Source organism: Chelon labrosus (genome assembly GCF_963514085.1).
Source record: "Chelon labrosus genome assembly, chromosome: 4".
Taxonomy (NCBI): Eukaryota; Metazoa; Chordata; class Actinopteri; order Mugiliformes; family Mugilidae; genus Chelon; species Chelon labrosus.
This window is the reverse complement of record NC_140340.1, coordinates 1,141,213-1,165,047: the sequence shown is the minus strand read 5'-3', so window position 1 is coordinate 1,165,047 and position 23,835 is coordinate 1,141,213. Positions and strand designations below refer to the sequence as shown.

The 23,835-nt window shown below is 45.3% G+C and overlaps 1 protein-coding gene across 1 annotated transcript in view; it reads right to left on the bottom strand.

Annotated features, from left to right (window-relative positions):
- The window catches only part of LOC311486864 (poly(rC)-binding protein 3-like), a 123,519-nt gene extending 100,265 nt beyond the window's left edge, over positions 1–23,254 (bottom strand). The window contains exon 1 of the mRNA XM_084542882.1: positions 23,122–23,254. The gene's annotated coding sequence lies outside the window, so the exon portion shown is untranslated. The remainder of the gene's footprint in view (positions 1–23,121) is intronic.
- Between the last annotated feature and the right edge of the window lie 581 nt (positions 23,255–23,835).

Genomic DNA, 23,835 nt, shown 5'->3' with positions numbered 1-23,835 from the left:
TACTCAGCTCACAAACAAAAACATAGAAGAAGAACAATAAGGGTTGGGGAGTTTATGGCAGCGTTGGATGACCAGAACATTTCTGGAGTAGAGAACACAAGGTACCAGCTACCCTCTCCACACTACATTAACTCTGACAGAAAGATTTATTGGACTGGATTCAGTCCACTCTAGGAGAAGACAAGGAAGACAAGGACAGACTTTAGGAAGCTACAGGAGACCAACTCTAGGAGAAGACAAGGAAGACAAGGACAGACTTTAGGAAGACACAGGAGACCAACTCTAGGAGAAGACAAGGAAGACAAGGACAGACTTTAGGAAGATACAGGAGACCAATTCTAGGAGAAGACAAGGAAGACAAGGACAGACTTTAGGAAGCTACAGGAGACCAACTCTAGGAGAAGACAAGGAAGACAAGGACAGACTTTAGGAAGACACAGGAGACCAACTCTAGGAGAAGACAAGGAAGACAAGGACAGACTTTAGGAAGACACAGGAGACCAACTCTAGGAGAAGACAAGGAAGACAAGGACAGACTTTAGGAAGAGACAGGAGACCAACTCTAGGAGAAGACAAGGAAGACAAGGACAGACTTTAGGAAGACACAGGAGACCAACTCTAGGAGAAGACAAGGAAGACAAGGACAGACTTTAGGAAGACACAGGAGACCAACTATAAGAGAAGACAAGGAAGACAAGGACAGACTTTAGGAAGCTACAGGAGACCAACTCTAGGAGAAGACAAGGAAGACAAGGACAGACTTTAGGAAGCTACAGGAGACCAACTCTAGGAGAAGACAAGGAAGACAAGGACAGACTTTAGGAAGCTACAGGAGACCAACTCTAGGAGAAGACAAGGAAGACAAGGAAAGACTTTAGGAAGACACAGGAGACCAACTCTAGGAGAAGACAAGGAAGACAAGGACAGACTTTAGGAAGATACAGGAGACCAACTCTAGGAGAAGACAAGGAAGACAAGGACAGACTTTAGGAAGCTACAGGAGACCAACTCTAGGAGAAGACAAGGAATACAAGGACAGACTTTAGGAAGCTACAGGAGACCAACTCTAGGAGAAGACAAGGAATACAAGGACAGACTTTAGGAAGACACAGGAGACCAACTCTAGGAGAAGACAAGGAAGACAAGGACAGACTTTAGGAAGACACAGGAGACCAACTATAAGAGAAGACAAGGAAGACAAGGACAGACTTTAGGAAGACACAGGAGACCAACTCTAGGAGAAGACAAGGAAGACAAGGACAGACTTTAGGAAGATACAGGAGACCAACTCTAGGAGAAGACAAGGAAGACAAGGACAGACTTTAGGAAGCTACAGGAGACCAACTCTAGGAGAAGACAAGGAAGACAAGGACAGACTTTAGGAAGACACAGGAGACCAACTCTAGGAGAAGACAAGGAAGACAAGGACAGACTTTAGGAAGCTACAGGAGACCAACTCTAGGAGAAGACAAGGAAGACAAGGACAGACTTTAGGAAGAGACAGGAGACCAACTCTAGGAGAAGACAAGGAATACAAGGACAGACTTTAGGAAGACACAGGAGACCAACTCTAGGAGAAGACAAGGAAGACAAGGACAGACTTTAGGAAGACACAGGAGACCAACTATAGGAGAAGACAAGGAAGACAAGGACAGACTTTAGGAAGCTACAGGAGACCAACTCTAGGAGAAGACAAGGAAGACAAGGACAGACTTTAGGAAGCTACAGGAGACCAACTCTAGGAGAAGACAAGGAAGACAAGGAAAGACGTTAGGAAGCTACAGGAGACCAACTCTAGGAGAAGACAAGGGACATAAGGACAGACTTTAGGAAGCTACAGGAGACCAACTCTAGGAGAAGACAAGGAAGACAAGGACAGACTTTAGGAAGCTACAGGAGACCAACTCCAGGAGAAGACAAGGAAGACAAGGACAGACTTTAGGAAGATACAGGAGACCAACTCTAGGAGAAGACAAGGAAGACAAGGACAGACTTTAGGAAGCTACAGGAGACCAACTCTAGGAGAAGACAAGGAAGACAAGGACAGACTTTAGGAAGCTACAGGAGACCAACTCTAGGAGAAGACAAGGAAGACAAGGACAGACTTTAGGAAGCTACAGGAGACCAACTCTAGGAGAAGACAAGGAAGACAAGGACAGACTTTAGGAAGCTACAGGAGACCAACTCTAGGAGAAGACAAGGAAGACAAGGACAGACTTTAGGAAGCTACAGGAGACCAACTCTAGGACATTTAGGACCAGATCAGGGGGCAAAAAAAAAAGATTCTGGAAAATGAAGCAGCTAAATGGACTTTTTTTCTCCAGATGTGGTTGAGATCAAACAGCTCAGCCTGAACTCTGTGGTTAAAAACCTAAACTTGACTCCATATCCATGTAGCAGAGCTTCAAAGTGGGACGGGTCCTTTCTGGACCAGCACCAGAAAGTAAACTGGAGTCACAGCAGACGTTCAGCTTCCAAAGAGCATTAAACGCGTTGGCAACCTTCTCAGAAACGCTCTTGTTTAATTCCACTAATGTCTGCAGATGTAAGAATGATTTATTGATGTTAAAATGCTCCACGCAGCACCGTTAAATCTCTTCTAGCCACAGAGGCTTTCCAAATAATCTTAGTTCCACCTATTCATCCAGGAAGGGCTGACCCAGCTCCGTCCATCCATCCATTAACCCTCGCCGTCATCAGTTCGCTCATCCACCCACCCACCGCCCGGCCATCCGTCATCCCTCTCCTTCCTTTATGAAGGTTGATGTCGAGCTCTCATTAGCCATCCTCCACTTACTCCCCCCACCCTCATCGTCTCAGTGGGATCCAGAGAGTGCATTAGCCGATTAAACAGAGAAAGAAAAAGATGAAGCACCTCCCGTCTCTACGCCAACTCCCTCCAGCTGCAGCTCCTTCCGCCTTTTGGTTTTTTTATCGCGGCTCATGTGACAGATTTCACATGGAAAGTATTTTCTCTTTTAACTAATATCCAAAAGCTTCTCAAATCATCTCTTCCTATCTCTAACTCCCTCTTTTAGGCCTTTGCCGCTTCTCTGTTTATCTCTGCTTTTCAATCGTCCTGTCATTTTCACAGAAGCTTCTCCTTTCCCTACCCCTGCTGTTCGGTTTATCTCGTCCTCTCTTTGACGCGTCTTCTCTGCAAACCCGTCCTCTTTCTTCTCCAGCTCTTTTCCCTTCATCCTGCAGACGCTCTCTTTGCTTTATTTCATATAAATCGTATTCCTTTCCCATGTCCACACACAGACAAGATGTTATGAATATTTTCACCCTAAAACTCCACCTGCTCGTCGCTAAAGGAACCCGCCTCCACGTTAAGTTTTTGTTTCCTGTCACTTGGCTCACGGTGAAGTGCAGTTTCTCGATTCTGAAAACCTGCCTCTTGTTTTTGGCGATGTCGGCGCGCTGCAGGTCCACTGAGAGTAAAGCCGGCGATGAGTGACTCAGCAGCCGTTCATACGTAGAAATAAAAGCCCTTTCAGTAATCTGATAACGAACGCTTGTTACGTCTGAGAGACAAAAAGAAAATAAGAGAAGGGGAGATATATCCTCAATATGAATGCATCTGAAGGAGAAATCTAATTGTTCGTATCATTCATTGTGACAACTAAACGACTAAAACGACGTGTTTTTTTTTTTTTTTTTTGCAGACGTGGATAACTAGATTACAGACCGGGCAAAGTCCCAAGAGATTCACCAGCTTCAGCTTTAAACCAAATCAGAATCTGATGAATCACAGTCACTTAGCGCGGCCGTCCATCCTGGGGCCATACCTGGATCCTTTAAGTTAACACTGAGCTTAGTCGTTATCAGGTTGATCGTGTTCATTTCTAATATTTCCCCTCCTACGTCAGTGTCTAGTGTTTAGAAGGAGAAAGAATGCAAACTCTGAACATCTCATTTGATTTAATTCTCAAAAACAACAAGAAACTACACTCAGAAGAGCTCAGACCTCAAAGAATGACGAATGAGAATTCCTCCCAAAAAATAAATTAGTTGTAAAATAAAAGTTCTTCACTAAGAGACCAGGTTGACCATCGAGTTCAAACTCTACACGTGAACCAGAGCTCTAACGTTCCACCGGGAGACGAACAGATTCAGTTTCTCACTTCTCGTGGTTGATTTCCAACCGGCCAACAGAGACCTGGTCTGAAATGTCAGAGGGAGACGGAGACGGAGGAGGAAGTCCAGAGAGACGAGGACAGAGCTCGGCCTTGTGACAGGACACAGTGGAGCTCAGTGTGTGCAGATACACAAACTACAGTGTTAGTGTGTTAGTGTGTGTCTCACTGATGTGTAACTGGAGTCATGAGAGCATCGTCATTTTATAACTCATCACATTGTCTCTGTGTCGGTTCGTCAAGTTGCAGAATACTAACGTTCTGGTTTCATATCATCCTAGGGTTCACCACACAGTGTTAACACTACAGTGGCCCGCAAGGCTTTTGCACGTTTCAAACAGGGGTCGTGTTAACCGAATATTTTCGAAAAATCTGAAGGCCATCTGTCATTTTGACAGATTGCAGTTCACACCCAGACCACTTGGTGGCGAGTGAGCATATTAACTGGCTCTTGTCTCTCTTGATTAGTAGCATAAGAGTCAGTTAAGTGAGAGTGAGTGGCTGCTGACTATCGGTTAATCAGGGATCCACGAGCAGCGGTTATGAGTCGTTTCGTTTTAAGTTTCGTTTCTCTGCGTATTGTGCGTAAGTCAGTGAGTGCCTTAGTTTGCTAGTGGTCAAGTCAGGTAGTACGTTTTGATTCTCTGCCGAGTGAGATGTAAGATGTTTGAATGGTGCCGTTTATTGATTATATACCAATCAAACGATCAAACGTGGTAGGACTCAACTGAGCCGGTTAAATAGACTCTAGATTCATGATTCTTGAGTCGTCTTTGATGGACGGCCAAAGATACGGCTCATATGACCGTGGTTATACGAGCCGAATCTTTTTTTCCACTGTTACTGAATATTAATTGCAAATGTATGAACATTAAATGCTATTGAATATGTCATTGTTATCGTTTTAAAAACAATTAAAGTGACGGGTAAAAATGGATTTTTAACGGGATTTTTATGACCCTGTCAGTCAAAACGACGGACAACGAAAAAGTCTAGCGCAACCTCTGGTTTCAAACAACGTTGTGCTTGCGTTGTGTTTCTCCTATCGCTCCTGAAAGAATCTCTCTAATTATTTAAAGACAGTTGATCAAAACCCGAAACTTCACTTTATGAGAGCTAGCTAGCAAAGTTGGACTGAAGTCAACTCATTCATTCTAACTCACACAATGGTGGTTATCACTGATGCCTCCCAGCCAGAAGGTTCTAGGTTCTAATCCAGGCCAACTGGTTCCTTTCTGTCTGTAGTTTGCATGTTCTCCCTGTGTCTGCGTGGGTTCTCTCCAGGTTCTCCAGCTTCCTCCCACCGTCCAAAGACATGCTGGTTAGGTTCATTGGTGATTCTAAATTGGCCGTAGGTGTGAGTGTCTCTCTGTGTTAGCCCTGTGATAGACTGGAGACCTGTCCAGGGTGGACCCCCCCTCTAGACCAATGACAGCTGTGATAGACTGGAGACCTGTCCAGGGTGGACCCCCCTCTAGACCAATGACAGCTGGGATAGACTGGAGACCTGTCCAGGGTGGACCCCCCTCTAGACCAATGACAGCTGGGATAGGCTCCAGCAGACCCCCCCATGACCCTTCACAGGACAAGCAATTATTCATGATGAGAGGCATCTCTCAGGGTCTCAGTTTAAATTTAAAAACAGAAAATGAATTTTGTTTCAGTTGCTAATATCACTCAGTCCTCTAAAGCAGCTCCTAAACGTTCTAACATCATGATCGTATGAACACACACACACACACACACACTCCAGAGGACCTCTAATTAAAAAACAGAATCAATGGCGGTTCTTCATCTCGGTGCACTGACCTGCTCCCCACTGGTGTCACACACACACACACACACACACACACACACACACACACACATTTATTTGTGCCGCCACACACTCCTGAGATTGGAACGAGCATGATAGATGGAATTGGTCGAGGTTGTGTGTCAACCATAGGTCAGATACATCAAAACACACACACACACACATGCCAATGAATGCAACGGCACGTACTCACACACACACACACACACACACACACACACACACACACACACACACACACTGATTGAAAACAGTCCTTCCCAGGCGCTGTGTAAATAAAAGCCTGAGTGCTCTACGTTTGCAGGAACAGGTGAACGTTTGATTCCAGCATTTTATTAAAACAGCCGACGGACACACAAGGCAGTCTGGCGTATTTTTATCTCCCAGGAACCAATTCATACATAAATGGAAAAAGAGGACTGGGACTTTGTATTGATGTGTTTTAGTCTTATTTTTATTTTTAGCCTAAAATCTCATAAGACGTCCATGAAAGGGCTCGTAGTCTGGAACAGTGACGCTCTGCTCGGAGGTTTTGCAGCCAATGGCCGATCACAAGACGAGCTATTAGTTGATACCGATATCTACTCTGACTGATTTCAACTCACAGTCCGGTTACGAAAAAGGAGAAAGGAAAGAAAACTGAACCTGGATAGTTGATAGAAAGAAGCAGAGTTCTGGTTGAAACCAGAACCAGTCTCTCTATCTCCTCAGAGGTCGACTACAAAGAAGAGACTGGCTCTGATAGGTAGATGTTCAGTTGGTGGGGGCCCCAGGACATGGGGTTCATACGTTCTGCCGCCAGGGCATCACAGAGCAGACCATGTATCCGGGCTGGACGACATTTTGAGGAAATTATCTGGAGATCAAATTATTTAGGAGGGATACCGGTCGTTAATGATCTGAGGTTTGCAGCTAATTTTAAACTACAGAAGAGTTCCTTTATCAGAGACACGTGGACTGATTTCAACTCTCCAGTCTGTACACGTCAGAAACAAAAGGAACAAACGATTCATGTCCATGAAAAATCTCATCAGACTCAGAGACATGCAGGTAAACACAGAGTTTACTGGTTCTATACTCGTACTAATCGTTATACTCAACTGGATAGTCCTACAGCCAATCAGAAGCATTTAGCTGGACACTAATTCAACTGTCCATCACCACAGAAAGCCCCGCCCACGAGCGATCTGATTGGCCCAGCAGAATCAGCTCCCAACAGGAAGACTCCAGACCATGGCTGCCTTAGATGACTATCCCGCAGCTAATACGAGCACAGGACAAGGTTCACTCTGACGTCCATATCAGTCATTAAGGATGCACGATGCCGAAAACCGAAAATGCACTTCCCGGCCATTTTCGGCCGAAACAACACGGCCGAAACAGGATGTTGTGATGATGCAAGTAACAACCGCAGCTATTTTTTTGGGCCATTTTCGGCCATTTTCGGCTATTTTCGGCCATTTTCGGCCGAAAATGGACGAAAAGTGCATTTTCAGTTTTTCGGCCAAAACTTTTCGGTGCATCCCTATCAGCCATTGATGGAGAACATAAGACAAACAGCTGAGTAGTTGGAGCTCTAGAGAGAGACTGTGGCAGGTAGACGTCAGTGAATGAGGTGGTTCTACGAGTTTAAATATAAATGATACTGAAGCGTCAGTAATAAGTAGCTGACAGCAGAAACCAGGACCGGTCTTCTTGTCGTCTCTAGCAGCCGTTTTAAAACATGTGTCTTCATCACTGTGATTTTTTTTGTTTTAATATTTTCTGATGATGAGGAATCCATTTCTTAACATCACCATATGTTACCCTCGGGGTGTTTTTTCTTTCTTTCTATTTTGGAGCATCAAATGTTGATTTATTTATTTTTGCTTCCCAGCCAAGTCTTGTTGTCTGTTTCCGTGGCAACGTCGCCGCAGGTGCAATGAGACTCACCACGTGTCTCCGAGCCGCGAACACGACTACCTACTGCGACTCAAGACGGGCGACGTGCTCCTTCATCGATCTTCATCCATCAGAGCGTCCAGCCCCGTCCACAGGATGACGTCCTCTGCTCTGCTCTGCTCTGCACTCTTTCCTTCTCTACTCTAAAACCAGAGCCAAGAACCACGGCTGCTGTCACGAAGCCAACCCCTGAACTAAAACTGTTCAGCTTCATCTGAAAACATAGAACAGCTGTTTCATTGTGAGGCGTCTTCTACAGCCGTGGTCAGTTTCACAGCGTATCAGCCCCGGCAGCAAAGATCACACCATTAAAGGAAGAGGAGGAAGAAAACAGTATATAATATCATCATTAGAGGAATCGATGGAACCCAACCACGTGTCATAATGTTTACAGGAACAGAGTTTGTGGGTTCTAACCATAGTTTGTATATAAACATGGACACCACGTCTCCTCTTCCTCTCATTGGTCAAACTGACTCTATGTTCCCGGGGATACGGGCGGCGCCATCTTGTGAGTTTGGATCCAGAGTCTGATCAGTACGGTCTGAGGGCGGAGCCACGTGGAGCCGTGATATTGATGCCCCGCCCACATTTCCTCCAGACTCACTCATGTTTTAGTTTAATTAATACTACGCTCTGCTCTACCTCCACCTGTTACAAGGAGATGATGGATTATACCCTGGACTTATTTTTAATAATTTTTTTTTTACAACTCTCACAGTCTTACAGGACTGCTTTACGGAGCGGTTGGCATGGCAACATTATGTCACATCCTGTTTCTATAGCATCAAATAACTGAAACTAAACTTATCTAAAAAAACCCACACTTGAACATTCATCATCATTATATTAACTACCTAAAATGACAGAAACCATCCTTGAAAAAAGTATTTGACGTGTATTTTAGTGTTTTAGTTTGGCCCAAGTCCCGCCCACTAACATGGAGGGGGTGGAGCTTATGACCTATACTGCAGCCAGACACCAGGGGGAGCTCTACTTACTTTATACTGTCTATGGTTCTAAGGGTGATGTGAGGATGAATTGTGACTCTCAGGATGATACACACTTAAACCACACTCAACCCTATGGATGATAATTAGAAAAACATCTTCACTGATTGCTCTGAATGAATCTGAACTTCTGTTCAACGGTATCATTTGTGAAATATTCAAACCTGTCATGATTATGTTAGAATTAAAGTTAATTATTTAAAGGACTAATTCACTCCTCGGAAAACAGTCGAAAACAAAAAAATCTATCAACTGATTCATAGACGTTTTAGCAGCCCTACTCATAATATGTCCAGTCACTTTAATCAAATGGTGCAAAGACTTGCTTTTAACTGAAATAATCTACTCTCTCCATCATCCTCTCCGTCATCCGTCCAAATTGCTGGGAACACATTCTGACATCACTGATGGTTTCTGGGCCGCGGCGTCTCGCGTTGACTTGAAAAGGCAAAAACAAAAGTGAGAGCTGTCTCCTTCGGTTTCATCGACGGGGCTGTTTGACCCAGATCCCCGTACGAGCCTCCGAGGGGCCGCCTGGTCCTACATTAGATATGAGGACGCCGCGCTTCAACGCGATTATGCGCATGACAGGAGAGCACGGCCGAGCGTTGCAGGCCGGGCGGCGGGGCCCCCGAGAAGCTCCAGTAAACCGGAGTCCTGTGTGATGTTTGCTAACAGAGACGCGGAGCGTGAGCTTTCTATAAATTGACATGTAAATCCACCTCTGCAAACAACAGCGACGGCTCACAGCTCGTAGGATCCAGTGAGTCAATGCAGCCCCGCTGTGAGGACACGGTTAATGGCTTTTTAGGAAACAGAAAGCAGGGACACGGCTGTTAACGTCCCACAAGGATCAGCTTAGCAAATAAAAAGATAACATCTACTTTATTGTCTAAATGTGCAGGTATTTATTTATTTTTTTGTACGCCGTTCTTTAGTAAAACAAAAAAGGATGTTACACAAAAATAGGTAGAAAATCACACGACAAAAAGACAAAGGAGAGGAGAACACAACCCCCCCGCTGTGTGACAACCACACAGTCGTTGAAATGGTAAGGTTTCTCTCTCACGTGCCTCCATACAGTAAATCTTTTATATCGCTGGCGTACAGAGGAGACAGCGGCTGGTTTGTCTTATAGGACAGACAGCGGGGGCCCCGGCTCAATTTAACACGCTACGCCCTCATCCTCTGCAGAGAAGAAGCACCCTTCTTGTTATACTCATAACAGAGGACTCCATTTCACAAAGCGCCTCAAGAATCAGGCTACAAAATCTCAAAGCTGCTGACGTGTGCCAAAATAGAGCCTCGGTATTCTGTGGTGCCGCGTGATTAGAAAAAATGTTGCAGGGGAAACAGAAGCCTCAGAGAGCTTCACATCTCCAACCCCTCACAGCTCTGACTCTTCTCTTTCACCACAAACATTCATAAACATGTCTATGCTTCTGTTAATTAAAGAATGATATGTAGAAGGGTCCAAAAAATAAAAACATTTTCTCAGACGATTATTTACAAATCCACTGATGGTGTTAGCTGGCAGCGAGCTACTAGATAAGAGGCAAAGAGGAGCTACTATTGGCTAGGAAGCTAGGAAGAGCAACTATTAGCTGGGAAGCTAAGAAGAGCAACTATTAGCTAGGAAGCTAGGAAGAGCAACTATTAGTTGGGAAGCTAGGAAGAGCTACTGTTAGCTAGGAAGCTAGGAAGAGTTACTATTAGCTGGGAAGCTAGGAAGAGTTACTGTTAGCTAGGAAGCTAGGAAGAGCCACTATTAGTTGGGAGGCTAGGAAGAGCTACTATTAGCTAGGAAGCTAGGAAGAGCCACTGTTAGCTGGGAAGGTAGGAAGAGCTACTATTAGCTAGGAAGCTAGGAAGAGCTACTGTTAGCTGGGAAGCTAGGAAGAGCTACTGTTAGCTGGGAAGCTAGGAAGAGCTACTGTTAGCTGGGAAGCTAGGAAGAGCTACTATTAGCTAGGAAGCTAGGAAGAGCTACTGTTAGCTAGGAAGCTAGGAAGAGCCACTATTAGTTGGGAGGCTAGGAAGAGTTACTATTAGCTAGGAAGCTAGGAAGAGCTACTGTTAGCTAGGAAGCTAGGAAGAGCTACTATTAGCTGGGAAGCTAGGAAGAGCTACTGTTAGCTAGGAAGCTAGGAAGAGCTTCTATTAGCTGGGAAGCTAGGAAGAGGTACTGTTAGCTAGGAAGCTAGGAAGAACCACTATTAGCTGGGAAGCTAGGAAGAGCTACTGTTAGCTAGGAAGGTAGGAAGAGCTACTATTAGCTAGGAAGCTAGGAAGAGCTACTATTAGCTAGGAAGAGCTACTATTAGCTGGGAAGCTATGAAGAGCTGTAGCCTACTGGCCATCATGTGGTCAGTAGAATATTGTAGCAGCTGCTGTCTCTAATGGATCTCTACCTACCGCTGGATCAGAACCATCAACAGCTGCTTGGTGACTTGGAGACATGATCCAGATTCATATTGATCTCAGTTTGAAAATTATATCTGACATAGATTCATAAAATCCTTGGACGGATTTTTTAAGTGCGTCCTATGATTACAAAAAATGACAGAAGCTCCGTCAGGACTAAGAGATGATTTTAAAAAAGGTATGAGGAGAGAAGAGCTGGACGAAAGATGAGGAACTAGAAGGTTTGAGGAGAAACCACAACCTCTGGAACCAGTGACGACACTAGTCTGGTCTTACCACAGTGTTTATTCTTTTTTGCCGTCCAAGCAAATACCTGACAATATAAAATCTTAAAAGTAGAATATACAATAAATACATGATACTAAATATGAAATAAGGAGCCTTGAAGGCAAAATAGATTTCTAAACTGTATTAAAGCCCATCACCAGCTGAGACAGGGAGCCAGTCGTCTTGTTCCGGCCTCAGGAGATTACATCTTAAACGTCATAACCTCCGTTCCTTCTCCCCGGAGACTCTGAGTTATTAACCTCCAACCTCCTCTATCTGATGCGTCTCCAGCCCCATCACTCCTCTATCTCTTTCACTCGTCTTCTCCTTATCTTGCGACACCCTGTACGACACATTCCTCTTTCTTCCCTGTCCGTCTGTCTCCATGTCTCTCTTACCACCCTCCTCAGTCTCCTCTCTCCAGCTTCCCCTGGAGACTCTGAGTGCATTAGGATAAGAGCACCCCCAACACCCCCCCCCCCCCCCCCCCCCCCCTGTTCAGGCTCGGCGGCGTCCAGGTCCAGCTCGCTCGCTATCTCGCTCAAACGCATGTCAGAGGAGAGCACTCTGAGAGTCTGAGTGGATTTCTGGGAGGCCCGCTATTGTGCCAGGCTAAAATGATACGGAGTCTTCTCGTCCATTAGTGAGCGTGCATCCGGTCAATACCATCAAAGAGCAGCTCGGTCATGACAGAACAGGAAAAAGGCCGGCGGAGAATCGACCGGCGCTGGAAGGCTTTTATTATTCAAGCTTTTCTTGAAGCAGACCGAGTATGAAAGGAAGACAGTGATGCGATGAGATGCAAAGATCAGGGAAAAGATTTCTGTATATTTGATGTAAACAGAACGTGATAAAGCCGAGAGGGACGCTCATGAGATATTTAAGACAGACTACAGATGCTCGGGAACCAGAGGATCCTGCAGCAGGAACACATGGTTCAGTTTTGTTTCCATAAATGGTTTCATCAAGATTTCCTCAGGAAGCGTAAAGGTGTCGAAACATTTTTCTACAGCAGAACTATTGATGGTTATGAGCTGGACGCTAATTACATCAGCTGACCAAACAAGACCGAAGCAGATATTTGATTCTTTTCTTAGTCGACAGTTTTAGAATAATCCATAAACTCTAAGTCATTGTATGGAAGCAGAAATACCAGCAACGTTCTCTGGTTCCTCTTCACTATAATTATAATATCTGCTTAGGTTTTTAGCCTCTATTAAAAGACATCTTGCCTTCTGAACCTCCTTTTCACATTTTTAATTTACTCCGTTAGCAGCCTGGAAGCCATCACCCTCACATACAAAATAGGTGTAAAGTTGTTCTGGAGTCTCTCTGCTGGGAAGTGATTCTGCTCCAGCAAAGATCTCCTGGGCCAATCAGATTGTGGTGATGGACAGGAGAGTAACGGTAGTCATACACTGTGGAGTTGAATTAGTTTACAGTTAAATGTCTCTGATTGGTCAGAGGACTATCCAGTTGTCAGTTCCTCTTAGAATATGAGTCTGGCTACGCTAGGAGGAAGTTAAGGGGACGTTTCATGGAACAAAATTACTTTCCTGTAAAATATCTGCATCCCTGACTCCAAAATGCTCTTTAGAGGTTTAATGAAAAGGTCTTTTGAGCTGAACACTGACAGGATATCAATACACTCATCGACTGCTACACAATAAGCTGCTTTAGTAAACAAACACATCATTATTCAGTTTAAATCTCATCCACCAAGCGCCAACCTGCTGCGTCCTGTCGGCTCTGATGAAATGAATGTCTGTCAGGGTAAAAAGGAGGCTCCCAGGTGAGTGCAGTGTTTCCTAGCTGGGAGGTTTGGAGGCTAGGAGGAGCTACTATTAGCTGGGAGGCTAAGAAGAGCCTCCATTAGCTGGGAGGCTAGGAAGAACTACTGTTAGCTGGGAGGCTAGGAAGAGCTACTGTTAGCTGGGAGGCTAGGAGGCTAGGAGGAGCTACTGTTAGCTGAGAGGCTAGGAAGAGCCTCCATTAGCTGGGAGGCTAGGAAGAACTACTGTTAGCTGGGAGGCTAGGAAGAACTACTATTAGCTGGGAGGCTAGGAAGAGCTACTGTTAGCTGGGAGGCTAGGAAGAGCTACTGTTAGCTGGGAGGTTAGGACGAGCTACCGTTAGCTGGGAGGCTAGGAATAGCTACTATTAGCTGAGAGGCTAGGAGGAGCTACTATTAGCTGAGAGGCTAGGAGGAGCTACTATTAGCTGGGAAGCTCCTGAATCAGCTGATCAGTTGTTCTACACGTTATTGATTCTAGATCATCATGTTGTCGTAGAAGTTAAAGTTTGCTATCGCTAATGATTTCCTGATTGGATTTTATCCAGGTTCACACGGTCTCTGTCCTCTTTGATTAGTTCAGAAATATTTCAGTTTGGATAAAAGAGAGGAGGTCACATGTTTTAAAACATCTGAGTCCGAGGATTTTATGAATGAATTAATTTGAATCTGAAAAATCTATTTTTGTTAAAGCAGCTCTGGTGAAAACGTTTGTGGACTGAAGATGTAAAACGAGAAGAGACGGTAAAGTCACCAGCAGAGGTTCGACTAGTGTCCCACTGTGCAGGATGTTTATCAACCGATCAACACCAGCACAGTCCAGAACCTGATCCAACAACTAAACGTGGAAGCACAGGAGCAGGTCTCAGAGCTCAGCCTGCGTCCAGCATCAATACCTCCAGTCATTAGTCCACCACACGCTCACAGTCCACCCAAGCTCCTTTAATTAATTAACAGCCCGACTACAAGCTGAGCTGACTGGACGTCTGATAAACAACCAGCGGACGAACACGACGCTGATTAATCTGCAGCCAACTCCCCAAAGAGACACAGACGTCGACCGAGACGGCTTCATCTGGGACGGGACGGACGTCAGGAGAGAGACGGGAGGAATCAGAGCGAGCAGAGGAGGTAAAAACAGAGACAGAGAAAAGCTCTCACTAATTAATAGGTGTCTGAATTTCAATTAACGCTGACCTCGATTTCTGGGAAGAAGTGAAACGATGAAGAGACCGAGCTGATGTAAGAAGACATTCCTGGAAAATATTTGGTTTTGCCGCCGCGCCGCCGATCGGAACGAGGCGTCCGTCCTTCAGCAGGTCTGGAGGCCGCTGCTCTGAGCACGTTCATGGTCGACTACGTGGTAGTTTGACCGCATGCTGCATTCTCTGTTTTTCCCAAAATGCATCAGGGCTCAGAGAAATGTCAGGGAGACAGTTTGTGCTGCCCAAAACTCTCTGGTTTGAGGACTGGATGGCGTTCCTCAAACCAGAGGTGGAAACCATGACATGTGTTGAGATGTGCAGCGAGGAGGTTGGACCCAAACGCTGACACAAGGAGAGGCAGCAGCAGGAAACTGACTTTAATGAAAACTTACTAAATCTGGAATAAAGCGCTGCTGCAGAGTAATCCACAAACCAAAGGCTAGACAGAACTCAGAAGAGGATAACTCCACACTAAACTCAACAGACAACTGGACAAAGGAAAAGACAAAACTATATATATGCACAGACGGGCTGAGGAGAAGATTTACAAAATAAAAACAAAGAAAACATTCAAAACTCTAAACCATTACAACTCGTTTCCTTTGAATCGATCAACATACAAAAACCTAAATGATTAATTTATCATCAGCTTCTTCTATACTTTCACTTGACTTATCGTCAGCTACAGACTTACTGAACTGATATAAATTCCGCTCAGTCTTGAACTCTTCAAGGGCTAACTGTGTGAAAAGTCTCAGTTGTTGACGTTTATTTTATTTTGATATTAATATATTAGTAGGGATGCACCAAAAATTTTGCACTTTTGGACCATTTTCGGCCAAAAATTTCTGCGGTTGTTGCTTGCATCATCACAACATCCTGCTTCGGTCGTGTTGTTTCTCCCGAAAGTGCATTTTCGGTTTTCGGCCGAAAATTTTCAGACTTTTATCGCCGAAACAACACGTGCAAGCAACAACCGCAGAAATTTTTGGCCAAAATATTAGTGATGCACCAACGCTCATCTCAAAGCTCCAGAAAGTGACTTGATTAGCATCATGAGAACATGTCTGAGTATTAGGGATGCACCGAAAATTTTCGGCCAAAAGACCGAAAAAAGCATTTTCAGTTTTCAGTCGAAAAATTTCTGACTTTTATCGCCGAAGCAACACGTGCAAGCAACAACCGCAGCAATTTTCGGTTTTTCGGACGAAAATTTTTCGGTGCATCCCTACTGAGTACTGTTTGGAATTTTAGAAGCTTTGTATTGAGTTCAAATAGAAATTCAGTGTGAACCAGTTTAAACATCCTTCCAGGGGCATGGGGTTCTATATCGGGGTTCGAAAATCTAGGCCGAAAGTGCATTTTCGGTTTTCGGCCGAAACTTTTCGGACTTTTATCGCGGAAACAACATGTGCAAGCAACAACCGCGGCAATTTTTGGCCAAAATTTTTTGGTGCATCCCTAAATATTAGTAGTATTTTATTTTATAGTTTGCTGTGTTTGCATTTTATTTCATTGTCCAAAGACAATAAAGACTCTTTTTTATTCTGAGATTTCATCTTAAGGATGTTTAGAATCCAAGGTCAGAGGTCAGAGGTTGTTCTGTGCTATATACGACTAAGCTACATAAACACTGACTTTAAAAATGAGACCCTGTAGCTTCTAACCATCACAACCACCCAACGTCAGAAACAAGCAGGAGGAGAGAAGAGGAGGCTCCTGGAAATACAGACGTGGAGTTTAAAGTCCCGGAAGGTGAAATAAAATATCCAGCACCAAACAGGGAGGTTTAGAAATCAATCAAAGCTTCAAGGAGAATTTCTAGGAGCTTGTTTCAGTCCAGATAAAAACCATGAAGCATTTCCTGCAGGAGCTCCCACAGCGTCTCCAGCCTCGTTAAACAGCTTCAGTCAGAGAGTTTGTGGAAAACGCAGCAGGCGACTGAAACTAAAACCGATGCCGAACACGATGACGTCCTCAGAAGGCATCTCTATTCATATCCAGATTAAATATTCTAAAACACGAGGAGACGACTTTACTGCAGCAGCAAAGAGTGAAGCAACAGCTACGACTTTTAATTTAATCTGCAGCGTTTGAACCTGAAAACTGCTGCAGACATTACTGCAAAGAAGAAGGAGTGGTTCACTTGTTTAAATGAATTTATAAAACTACTTTTAGACGTAGAACTCTGATGACCTGAAGCCAAAACAACAAGTTTTACTTCGTCATTCTATTTTTAATGTCTCCATGCTTTCATTTTTTTCATGTGCAAGAGCGGTAACGGCAACGCCCCAGAGACAAGAATCAACACTCGTCTCAAAACTGCAGAAAGTGACCAAAAAAATATTTTACTTTTTTTGGTCAAACGTTGAGTTCAAGTAGAAATCCAGTGTGAACCAGTTTAAACATCCATCAAGGAGCATGGGGTTCTATATTTTGAGGGACAGTTTTGGGTCAAGTTTAATGACGAATCATTTTTGAAGCACATTGTGTTTTTATGACCTCGGCCCAAACTGGAAACCAGGAAGTGTTGGAAGCAGCAGTGACGTCGTAGTTTTGGGTTTTCATCTGGATTCAACTGGACAGTCCTCCAGCCAATCAGATGAGACGTAAAACAATCAACAGACGATGGTCGACTCTAAACCGCCGACTTCTCAGACGGCTGTAAACTAATTCACGACGCTCAGATGACGTATGAACCGTAGACTGCTTCCTGCTGGAACGATTCACAGAGTGGTCGTCAATGGCAACCATCAATTATCATGATGTCACATACTGTTTTAAAAGCATCAAATAACTAAAACGAAAATGAACGAAATTATGTATGTGACGTGTACTTTGGTGTTTTAGTCCCGCCCACTAACATGGAGGAGGCGTGGCTTATGACCTGTGCTCCCCCAGTCATGGCGTCCACTTTATTAACAGTCTATGGTTTGACAACATTTAGCGTTTAGCTGCTAAATGCTGCGGCATGTTCGGCAATCGACCGGCCTGCTTTATTCCCGTGTAGCTTCCACCAAACGCACCGCGGGCTCGTTTGTTTTGAAGCCGCGGCGTCGGCCCCGGGGCCCGTGTGGCCGTGATCAGTATCTGTAGCTTTGACAGTCGCTCTCACGCGTACGGAGGTGTTCACACTGAGAAGCGTCTCTATCTCCGATCAGCTCGACGCTCACACACCGAAGCTAACGCGTATACATGAAGCGGCCTCTGTGCCATTAGCCTCGCTCTCTCCCAATCAGCCACGCTGCATCTCTCAGCTCCGGGCTTCCAGCTCTACCACCATCTTTGAACTTGGTGATCTTGGCGCATAAATTAGCATTCATCCCAGAACCATGCATGTGTGTGCGTCTGCGTCCACACTGCGTAATCACTGTGAATAATCCGGCTTGTGCAGCCTTTGTTGTGTGCACATATGTGTCCTCCTAACAATCCTTATCTCAGCTGACGCCGGTGCATTCCTCGATGCCGACGACAACAACAGGCCGCGGTCTGCGTTGCTGTTTGCCTGCCCTATAAATAGCCCATTACTTTGAAATGTAAGTACGCTTCCTGAAATCTCCGCCCCTCTCGCTCGGAGCGCGATGGCCTCCCATCAGCGGCGTCCAGATTAAACTCTCCTCTCTGAAGCTCTTCTTTCTCGGCGAGAGCGTCTCTCAGCTGTTTGATGTCGCTGGTTGATATGCAGCTCGTGATGTTTGTTGAGCGACTGAGAGCAGAGAGAGCAAATCTGTGTTTTAACTGAAGTGTGCTGCATCGATTCACAAAGAAACGAGAGGAAGTCACGATGAATAGAGAACGGATTCACAACGTAATACAACAACTGAGCCTTTATCAATCAACAGAGGAGCAAACCACGAGACGTGATTCCTCACAGAGAAACATTAACAGTCTCTTTAGAATAAACTCCAGTGAGTGTAGTTGATGGTTTGTCCTCCGCCATCAACTAAATATTTGATTCTGACTAAATGGAAAAGTGGAAACGTACAAACAGGTGAAGTTGAACTGATCTGGACCAATGGGAGCCACTGATCCAGATGATTGACATGTGACTCAAACATCGTCCACTGGGGATGCACTGAAAAATTACGGCCGAAAAACCGAAAATGCACTTTTGGGCCAATTTTGGAAAATTGCTGCGGTTGTTGATTGCATCATCACAACATCCTGTTAAGGCATTTTCGTTTTTTCTCCCTAACATTATCGGACTTTTATAGCCGTAAACAACACGTGCAAGCAACAACCGCAGCAATTTTTCGGTGCATCCCTACCGTTCACCACTTTGGTTCCTACCACCACATCCTCTGTGATGATGATAGCAGCTTGGAGCATTATTTGGACAAAAACTTTAGTCTCTTGTAAGTTTGTTTTTTAACGTTGGGTTCAAGAATAACTTGGGATGTTATTTCTATATTTAACAGGGTGGTCTGTTCTGTTATTAAGGCCTCAGATGAAACTGTAGTTTCAGTGACCAGCAACGCTACAGAGGATCAAACTCTAGTAACATCTGGATTTCATTATGATCCAGAGAATAAAATCCCTCTGCATCACCTGGATAGTCCTCCAACCAATCAGAGACTTTTAAACTAACTCAGATGACGTCTATGACTACTGTTACTGCTCGGTCCATCTCCACATTAAGCCCCGCCCCCTGCTTGATCTGATTGGCCCAGCAGATCTATGCAGGAGCAGAGTCAGTTCTCAACAGAGAGACTCCAGAACAACTTTACTACCACAAGAACATTTATCGGCGGGGACGTTAGCCTGACTTCCAGCTCCTGCATCTATGCACCAATTAGCAACTGTTAGCATGCTACCCCTGGCTTCCATCAGTGTGCTTATCTCTTATGTTGACGTCCAAAAATTTTTGAAGTAGAACATTCGAAAACACAGAATGTTCTCAATCACCATGGCAACAAACGTTCTAGCTCCAGGCTAGTAACGCCGTGGAAAGCAAGCAGAATCCGAAGAGCAGTTGTAGGCGAAAAGAGAGAAACAAACAGAAATGAATAAAGAAGTTAAAGAATTATTTGTGTTTACTGTGGATGTTGAGAAGAGGAATGCAAAGTTGAAAAATATTCCCATTTAAAGCAGATTTAAAAAGTGTAATGCGTGCGATTACTAGCGATTAAGCATTTTAGTTTATTGACAGCTCTAATATCAAGACCATTCAGTGTCCAGTAGAAAGTAACTGGCTAAACTAGATTTTAATGAACCCTTCCTTTTTTCGGAAGCTTGAGTTCACCTCACTTCATTAAAGGTTTTAAAGAACCTACGTGACAATAAACAGATTCTGTTCTAAGCTCATCATCTCATCTGCTTCGGTGTTTCTAAACGATCCCCAACACATCTGCTGAAGAAAGAGCTGCCAACTGCTGAGGGAAAGAAGACGAGAGAGAGCAAACAGCCGACAGTAAAACCTCAAACTCATTTAATCACTGAGCAACGATCTTAGAGTTTACTCTGCTGAATGCTAGGAGGTATTTAGAGAAATGCTTCCAGCTTCACAAGGAGCTGCCAGGTCAGGTTTTAGGATTTGATTTTCATATGTTAGAGTTTGCCAACAAATCACTGATCTGGTCTGACCTCTATATCTCTCTGAGCTCTCTGAGCTGAGCCACTTCCACGTCACCTCAAGTCTGATGGAACAACAACGTCAGAGCTCAGAGGAGACTGAGCTTCTGTAGCTGCAGCCCTCAAACTCAGACGCTGCTGCTTTAAGTAAAGTAAATCAAGAATTCTTTCCGATCAGAGTCCATCTGATTGGTCTCCTGTGTCTCCCCAAAGTCTGTCCTCGTCTTCCTTGTCTTCTCCTAGAGTTGGTCTCCTGTAGCTTCCTAAAGTCTGTCCTTGTCTTCCTTGTCTCCTCCTAGAGTTGGTCTCCTGTGTCTTCCTAAAGTCTGTCCTTGTCTTCCTTGTCTTCTCCTAGAGTTGGTCTCCTGTAGCTTCCTAAAGTCTGTCCTTGTCTTCCTTGTCTTCTCCTAGAGTTGGTCTCCTGTAGCTTCCTAAAGTCTGTCCTTGTCTTCCTTGTCTTCTCCTAGAGTTGGTCTCCTGTAGTTTCCTAAAGTCTTTCCTTGTCTTCCTTGTCTTCTCCTAGAGTTGGTCTCCTGTAGCGTCCTAAAGTCTGTCCTTGTCTTCCTTGTCTTCTCCTAGAGTTGGTCTCCTGTAGCTTCCTAAAGTCTGTCCTTGTCTTCCTTGTCTTCTCCTAGAGTGGACTGGATTCAGTCCAATAAATCTTTCTGTCAGAGTTAATGTAGTGTGGAGAGGGTAGCTGGTACCTTGTGTTCTCTACTCCAGAAATGTTCTGGTCATCCAACGCTGCCATAAACTCCCTAACCCTCTCTGGAAGATGTTTCTCCTTGACGCTGTCTCCAGGAAACTTTTCTCTTCTTTTAAACGTTCAGTGTTTGTTGTTGTTGTTTGGGTGCAGCCTTTGACTGAGTGGACTCCATGGATTCTGTTTAGATGATCAACTACTACCACCTCACCACACATCCACATTACACTAGTTACTGACTACCTTCATGGTTAGACACTGGGTTCTGGGTCGTCTTCTTCTTCATTTTCTTTCTGGCAGCTTTGACACTAGCAAACCATCATATAAACAGAAGAAGAACTTGTCTTCTCCACTTTTTATAGTTTTTATTCTTTTTTTAGCAGCTTTGATGCTAGCCAGTGAAGAAGAAGGAGACATAATGACTCTACAGGGACGTGCTTCTGGTTTATGTCAGACCTAAAATAAATAACTGAAGCCTGATACCGATTAAAAATATGCCGGCCCAGATACCGATCAGGATGTCACAAACTACTACTACTACTACTACAACAACAATATACTACGACACAAAATAGACAAAACAAACAACAAGCTACCAGACTCTATACGTCTAACATGAGCTGTGTAGTGAATGAAAATTGTTACTGACACATTCAGGTGTAGAGGAAACCACGTCTGACCACAACAACGTTGACTTCACTATAGAGGTCAAAGTGGAAGGTGCTGGCAGAGGCAAGTGTTCCTAATATTCTGGCCCCTCTCATGTGTATTACTAGGACACGATTAACAAACTGAAGTTCATTCATTCATTCATTCATCTTCTGTAACCTCTTGTCCTGTGAAGGGTCATGGGGGGCTGGAGCCTATCCCAGCTGTCATTGGTCTAGAGGGGGGGTCCACCCTGGACAGGTCTCCAGTCTATCCCAGCTGTCATTGGTCTAGAGGGGGGGTCCACCCTGGACAGGTCTCCAGTCTATCACAGGGCTAACACAGAGACACTCACACCTACGGCCAGTTTAGAATCACCAATGAACCTAACCAGGAGAACATGCAAACTCCACACAGAAAGGAACCAGTCGGCCTGGATTAGAACCCAGAACCTTCTGGCTGGGAGGCATCAGTGCTAACCACCACACCACTGTGCGGCCCAAACTGAAGTTGTTTTTGTGAAAGTAGAAAACCAAGTAACTTTGCTGCTTTAATCTGAAACTTGATGAACTGAGTCTGGTTCATGGTTTTTGTTTCTGCTTCAGGCTCCTGAGATCTGATCAGCTGTGGATCCAGCTGACTGTAAATGTTGGAGCAGAGGAAGCTGTGTCTGGATTACTTTCAGCTGATTGACCTCCTGTGACAAGATCACAGGTCACCAATTACTGAAGCACAGAAAGACCCCCACTCCACTCCACTCCTCTCCACTCGATCCACTCCACAGACACACTCGTGGGCAGAAGGCAGACTTGGAGAGTCTTCTGTTTCCAAACTAACTGCTGATGTAAGGACTGAACATCTGTGCGCCTCAGGGAGGACGGAGCCATATGCCACTCACATTTTAAGAGGAGATGGAGAGGCTCGGCTGAGTGAGTCGGTGGGGGTGTGTGTGTGTGGGGGGGGGGGGGGGGGGGGGGGATTAATGGTGTTCTATTAGAGGAGTAGGTATCATAGCGGAGGTCAGAGGAGCCTCCAGGGCTTTTTACCTCAGCGGGATTGAATTACAGCAGCGAGAGAAATGAGGAACAATGAGGAGTCATGTGCGTAAATGAAGCCTCCTGGAGGTCCTGGAGGTCCTGGCTCTGTTTAGACTCCCTCAATCGGAGATGAAATGAAGTGAATGTGTCTCCAGCCTCCAGCTGCACTTCTCTAAACCCTACAGGGGAAGCTTCACCCTGAGCTCTGACTGACAGCCCTCTGCTTCCAAGCCCAGAATAAACCTTCATCCAAACAGCCGCGCAGTGCGCACACCGACCCCCGTCCGTCCAGACACGCTGGCCCCGGACAGCAGCGGCGGCAGCGGCGGCGGCCAGAGACGCTGCAGCTCCTCTGGAAGTTCAACTCAAACACTCGTTCGTCCTCTGCTTTCAGCTCTGCGGCTAAACACCGGAGCCCAAACACCGGAGCCCGAACTCAACAAACCACCCCCCCCCCGGATCCGACCGCCCGGCACATGGTTCAGCAGCCAGGCGGCTCAGACACGACCGAGACCGGCGATCTGGAGCGACGTGACCAGGAGAGGAAGAAGGAAGGATCAGTTCTTACCGTGCAGAGGAGGAACAGACGACGGAGAGAGAGAGAGAGCCCACGGAGAAATTATAAATCCTTAGTTTGTGTCCGCATTGTCTGCCGGAGAGGAGGAGGAGGAGGAGGAGGATGAGACGGAGCAGGCTGCCGCTGCTGCTGTGAGGAATAATCCGACTGTCAGTGACAACAACCCGGAGAGGAGGAGGGAGGGAGGGGAGGAGAGGAGGGGAGAGGAGGGGGGGGAGGAGGGAGGTAGGGGAGGAGGGGGGAGCGTCACCCCGTCCAATTAGAAACAGAGGGATTGATTGTTCCAGGAAGTCAGACAGTTGAAGCTGTGACTGATGGTTTGGTTTCAAACTGAGGATCGATGCAGGAAATCAGCAGCTCCTCACAGCAGGACACGGGTTCTAGTCCCTCGGGTTTCTGTCCTCTGTCCTCAGACCAGTGGAGTCTGTGTCCACAGTCAGAGCTGGAGCTGCAGCCTCCATCTCTCTGCACCTGCTGCCATCTACAGAGGAGGAGAGGTCATTAAACTGACTGAGTGACTGACTGCTGCAAGAAAAAGGCTTTAAACGTAAAATAACACGACACACGTGATGATTTAAACTCCAACAGAGACCTAGAACTAACAACCACATGGCTGCAAAGGAAATAAACCAATAACTACCTCCTCCATGTTCAAGTGAACTTGATTCCTCTGCAAACTAACGTCAGGGTCAGAAAACTGAGTTC